The sequence below is a fragment of the Rhyacophila brunnea genome, unplaced genomic scaffold (assembly GCF_057557595.1).
Source record: "Rhyacophila brunnea isolate RB1 unplaced genomic scaffold, BYU_Rbru_1.0 scaffold_19, whole genome shotgun sequence".
Lineage (NCBI taxonomy): Eukaryota > Metazoa > Arthropoda > Insecta > Trichoptera > Rhyacophilidae > Rhyacophila > Rhyacophila brunnea.
This window is the reverse complement of record NW_028232848.1, coordinates 17,737,969-17,743,968: the sequence shown is the minus strand read 5'-3', so window position 1 is coordinate 17,743,968 and position 6,000 is coordinate 17,737,969.

Here is a 6,000-nt window from a genome sequence, read left to right as displayed (position 1 = left end):
TTTCAGTTATTATATGCTAAATTATAGAAAAATATATCATATGATATAAGTAGTTAGTTAAAAAAAGAAATATTTAAAGTGGGAAATCATGTACAAAAATACTTGTGGGTTTTGGGAATTGGGTGGTGGTGGGATGGTGAATAGGTGGGGCATTAGCATGCATTCATTGATTTGAATTATCTTATTGAATAAATGACATTAGTAAACTGTCAAATTAATATGATTATAATAGTGTAGTGCAGTTCAATATAATATCAAGAAATGACAAGAGCAGTGCGAAAACATGTTTACATTGCAATTATAATTCAGTACAATCTTGCAGTATCCTTAGTTTGTATAGGTATAACAAATGATCCTTAGAGCCCAATGCACAATTCGTACTTACCAAATTTTCCTTAAGGAACCGAAAATGATATGGTAACTATAGATTAAAGAGTTATGAACACGTCGCCTTATGTATTCATACAATAACGAACTGTCATTTTGAGAGTAAATTTAACGGAAAAAAACTAGGTCAAGTAGGCAGTGCACTTTCCACTGACAGATGTCAAAATAAAATCGCGTGTCTATATAACAGTACATACACACAAATTCATTATAAAATATCATCATCATCATCAGCCTGAATCTATCCACTGCTGGATGAAAGCCTCTTCAAGTTGCTTCCACTTCTCTCGGTCCTGTGCATTACGTTGCCACGTACTTCCGCAGAACTTTATCATTTCATCGATCCAGCGGCCTCTAGGTCTACCTTGTGGACGTTTTGTACTTCTTGGATACCACTGGATGACTAGAAATGTCCAACGATTGTCTCTTCTTCGAGCTATGTGTCCAGTCCATCTCCATTTAAGGCTTTTAATAAACTCTATTACATCGCAAACCCTTGTATGTTTCCTTATCTACTCATTCCTCTTTTTGTCCTTTCGCGTTATGCCCAGCATGCACCTCTCCATACCACGTTGTGCTACTCTAAGTTTCTGGATCTCTCTTTTACTTAGGGTCCATGTTTCACACGCATATGTCATCACGGGAAGCACACACTGGTTGAACACTTTGCGCTTTAGGCACAGTGGAAGGTCACTTTTGAAGACATTATTCAGGCGGCCAAAAGCACTCCAGCCTAGCTTTACTCTGCGAACAATTTCATCAAATATACATCCATCTATAGATACTTGTTGTCCCAGATAGATGTAGCTTTTCACCTGTTCGAGCTGAGTGCCATTGATGAGGATCTCTTTTTGGCCTGCAAAGCAGTTGAACATGACTTTCGTCTTTGTTACATTTATTTTCAAACCTACTTTGTTGCTTACTTCAGCGAGTTCCTGCATTCTGCTTTGGAGGTCTTCTGAGTCTTGCGAGAAAATTACTATGTCATCGGCAAAGCGCAGATGACTCAGGTATTCTCCATTTATGGGGATCCCTTTGTCATTCCAGTCAAGTTGTCTGAATAAGTCTCCAAGGGTAGCTGTAAATAGTTTAGGTGAGATTGTATCACCTTGTCAGACTCCTTTGCTGATAGGAAATCTGCGCGATGGTTTATGGAGATTTACAGATGCTGTTGCGCTACTGTATATATTATTGAAAATATTTATATAGCGTCCAGGGATTCCTTGTTTTCTGAGTGCGTCGAGTATTGAACATTTCTTTATCGAATCAAACGCCTTCTCATAGTCTATAAAACCCATGCATAGTGGCAGTTTGTATTCCTGGTACCGCTTTATGATTTCTCTGACGACTTGGATATGGTCCATAGTGCTGTATCCTCCTCTAAATCCGGCTTGTTCTCTCGGTTGGTTCTCGTCTAGTACATTTTGCAGACGGTTTGAGAGAATTTTTGTGAACGTCTTGTAGAGAATAGGGAGTAGACTTATTGGACGATAATTTGCTAGGTCTTCTCTGTCACCTTTTTTGTGAAGAATGACAATGCTGGTATTTTTCCATACCTCTAGGACATCCTCTTTGCATATGCAGGCTGTGAACAATTGTGCAAGTACTTCATTTGCATCCTTTCTTACTTTTTTGAGGATATCTATCGTTAAACCGTCTTCCCTGGGGGCTTTCCCACTTTTCATGTAATTTAAAGCATGGGCTACTTCCCAGGATGTAATTTCGGGAGTATGGTCTTCCGAATTTCCATTTCTCTGAAGATTTAAGTCTATAGTCGTATTGTCAGTGTCATCACTGTAGAGATCGCTGTAGAACTCTTCAACTCGGCTTAACAAGTGTTCCCGATTTCTGACGATAGAACCATCTTTTGCTTTTAGTGCTGTGATTTGACGTTTTCCTATCGACAAGCATTGCTTGTTTTTGTTTAAACTTCTGCCTGCTTTCACAATTGCTTGTATGAGGTTTACATTGAATTTACGAAGGTCTTCTCTAATCTTCCTTCGGAGGGTTTTGCAAAGTGATGAAAACTCCATATCGTTTTGTGCCTGTCTATTGCTCTTGGTTTTCCTTCTCTGCTCCATAAGATTCAATGTTGCCTTCGAAAGCTTGGTGGAAGGTGTAGCTTCTGAGCTTTTTACGCCTGTTTTTTCTGCACATTGTAGAATAATACTCGTTATATCCTCCGCGTTGGATAGGGAAACGGTTTCGTTCTCATCTAAGAAAGCCGATAGTGCATTTTTGAGTTCATTTTGGAATTCAGTATTGTTCTGCAGGTATACGCGAGCATTTGACTTCTTCTGCAGTTTGGATCTTTCTGATTTGACGTTCAATCTTATCTTACATCTCACCATCGGGTGATCACTGCCGGTGTTAAACTGATTGATCACCTTACAGTTTAAAAATGTATATTTTCTGTCAGTGAGGATGTAATCGATTTCGCTGGTCCTTCCTGTCGGGCTTCTCTACGTCCATTTACGTGTAGGTTTATGTTGAAAAAAGGAATTCATGATGTGAAGATTGTTGGTTTCAGCAAACTCCACAAGCATGTCCCCTCTACCATCCCTTGAGCCATGTCCGAAATGTCCGACCGCTACGTCATCTCTTTGGTATGATCCAATACGTGCATTGAAATCTCCCATTATGATGTTGAAGTGGCATTTACTTTTATTTTTCAAGGATGTTATTTCCTCGTAAAACTCTTCCACTTGTTCATCAGGATAGCTCTGTGTCGGAGCATATACTTGCAAAATCTGAATCCGGTACCTAGCATTGATTTTAAGTATCACGCTTGCGACCCTGTCAGAAATGCAGTTGAACTCGACTATGCGGTCCCTCCAGGCTTTGTTGACAACAAATCCAACACCGCTCGTGCGTCCTTCATCGGTTCCTTTGGAGTACAGCACATGTCCGCTTTGTAAAGTAATAATACTCTCAACTTTACGCCTTACTTCGCTGAGTCCGACAACATCCCAGTGGATATTCCGGAGCTCTTCTTGAAACTCTACAAGTTTGGCATCGCTGGACAATGTTCTTGCGTTATATGTAGCAATGGTCATCTGTTGGCAGCCTTTTCCGGGTCTCCGGGGATTGTTAGCACCATCTGCCTTCCTTCGCTGATCGCTGCCGTGATCAGTATCAGGTTGGCCTCCGGAGAATGAGGGCCAGGTTCTAGAAGTTTTTGTTTTCATATGAAGGTTTTGGACGTAACACACCACGCTGTCCAGACGGGTTGGTGTGTGGTTTTTCTGTCTGGGTGATCCTTCCCGTAGCCAAAGGTCTCTCGTTTTAAGGCGCCAGAGTTTCGCCTTGCACCCTTCTCTATTAGCTACAGATATGTTGCGTTATACAGCACATTATCTGCATTGCCCGGGGGACGCCACGCGGAGGCTAGAGATAGGATTTGCTGACTTTCTTGGACAGTGGCGTCTCAACATTTTTTATTATAAATAATATTATTTATATTTTTTATATTATATATTATATATTTTGAATATAAATAATATAATATAATAATTGTACTACAGCCCAAATAAATATGAAGTTGATATTTGAAGATCAATAAATGTTTCGTTTGGCGCTTGACACTAGTATTACCATGTTAAAAAAATATCTTACGGGACCTGTGAAATCACGTATAATAACTGATAACGGATACATAAAAGTATTATAACTAAATATTTATTGTGTATTTAAAGTTATTGCGTTTATAAAGTGCAGTTGTCATATTATTGTCATCGTTTAACAATTACAAAATAATTTACCTAAATTATGGAAAAGACATGTTTTATATATGGTATTATTTTCAATAGAAAAACAGAACGAAGCTATTTAAGATCCGGTGGACCATAAAGAACTCGATCATTACTATGACAAGCTTTCTGCATAGTGTTTTGTGCTAAAGAAATTTTAGTTGTGACAGACGGTTCTGCATTAGGCTCAAAATGTTATTGTGGAAGCGATAATGAAGATATCACGTTATTTTAGAATATTTACGTTATGCTGGTCAAATACAAAGACTAAGGCGTTTTTTGTACTTATTGAAATGTTTTTAAGAGAATGTTATCTGCGAGTAGGCCTATGAATTTTAATATTATATTATATTATGAAGCTTAAATATAATATTATTATGTACATACGAATAATTATTGTTTGAATAGAATGTAACAAGAGCGTTTAAATGGACAACTAAATAAGCCTCAGCTGAGACTTTATAGCTTAATTTAGAAAAAATACATATACAATTTAACTCGTGATAAGTATATAAATATCAATTTAAGAATGTATTTGTGTTTTGTTTAATTGTAAATAATTTTATATATTATACCCTAAATCCAAAACAATGTGTATCATTTACTATCATATTGAATCTATAAATAGATATTATAAAGGTATTAAATCAAGTGTATAAAATAATAAACTTAATGATAAAACACAAAATGAATGAAATAAAATCTATGTATAAAAACGTTGATTTTACAATTCGAAACTGTTTGGTTTAAGTAATGTATTGTAATTATTGTCCTGTTTCATTTCCCAATAAATGTATATTGACAATAAACTGTATTTATTACTAGTCTTAAAACTTTATTATTCAATACCCACTTTGGATCAAATATACAGCTCACTTTGACATTGTAGGTTTTCAAGAGTCTTTTATTATTAGAAGTTTTTCTATGACAATATTACATCAAATTAAACAGTAAGTTTATATTACTCGTATCTCTACAATATAATATTATTTTCTTAAAAGTTGTCATACTTGTGTATATTTTAAGCAATAATGAGAACAATTTTTAAGAGAACTAGATGGTCTCTATTTATCCAATGCCATCGTAGAGAAGAGTAAAAATGAAGATGAAATCTGTGGTATTCTTAGATGTCGTATATAGATAAAATGATTATCCATGCTGTGTAAAGTATATTATGTTTTATAACTTTGCACTTTTGACTACACTGATATGCCTCTTTCCATGATTACCTCGCATATAATTAGATTAAATGATATTCATTTGATAATAATAATATGTAGTAACAAGAAAATAAATTGATAATAAATATTTTTAGAATATATTAAGTACATCATTTTCATCCTAAAACCTTTGTGCAAAGTTATGAATCATTTATACTCTTCCTGTTTAATATGTACAATAAATTTTAATCCATACATAATTTGAAATTACTTCAAAAACATACCGGTTTTTAAAAAAAATTTAAAAGAAAATATGTCTATTGGAACATTATTCCATATATCCATTTCAATCTACGTGACATGTTTCACCGATTAAGCTACCAATACACACAAAAATCATAACAAAGCATCAGAAGTGGTAATTTTCTGCGGTTGTTCCAAATTGTTTGTTTTCAATAAAGAATGTTTCATTCTTAAAGCTCATGTATTAGTCGTGGAATATAGAAATTATTTAATTAATAATGTATTTTATTTTTTTTTTTAAATTGGCATGTTAATTTTGTCTGGTTATTTTATCAAATATATTATACTATCAAATTAATAAATGACATATTACAATTTCAATTAACTACATAAATGGTTTGTACTATTTACGGTAGAATATGGAATGGAAATTTTCATTTAAAATTCATTAAAATAAATGG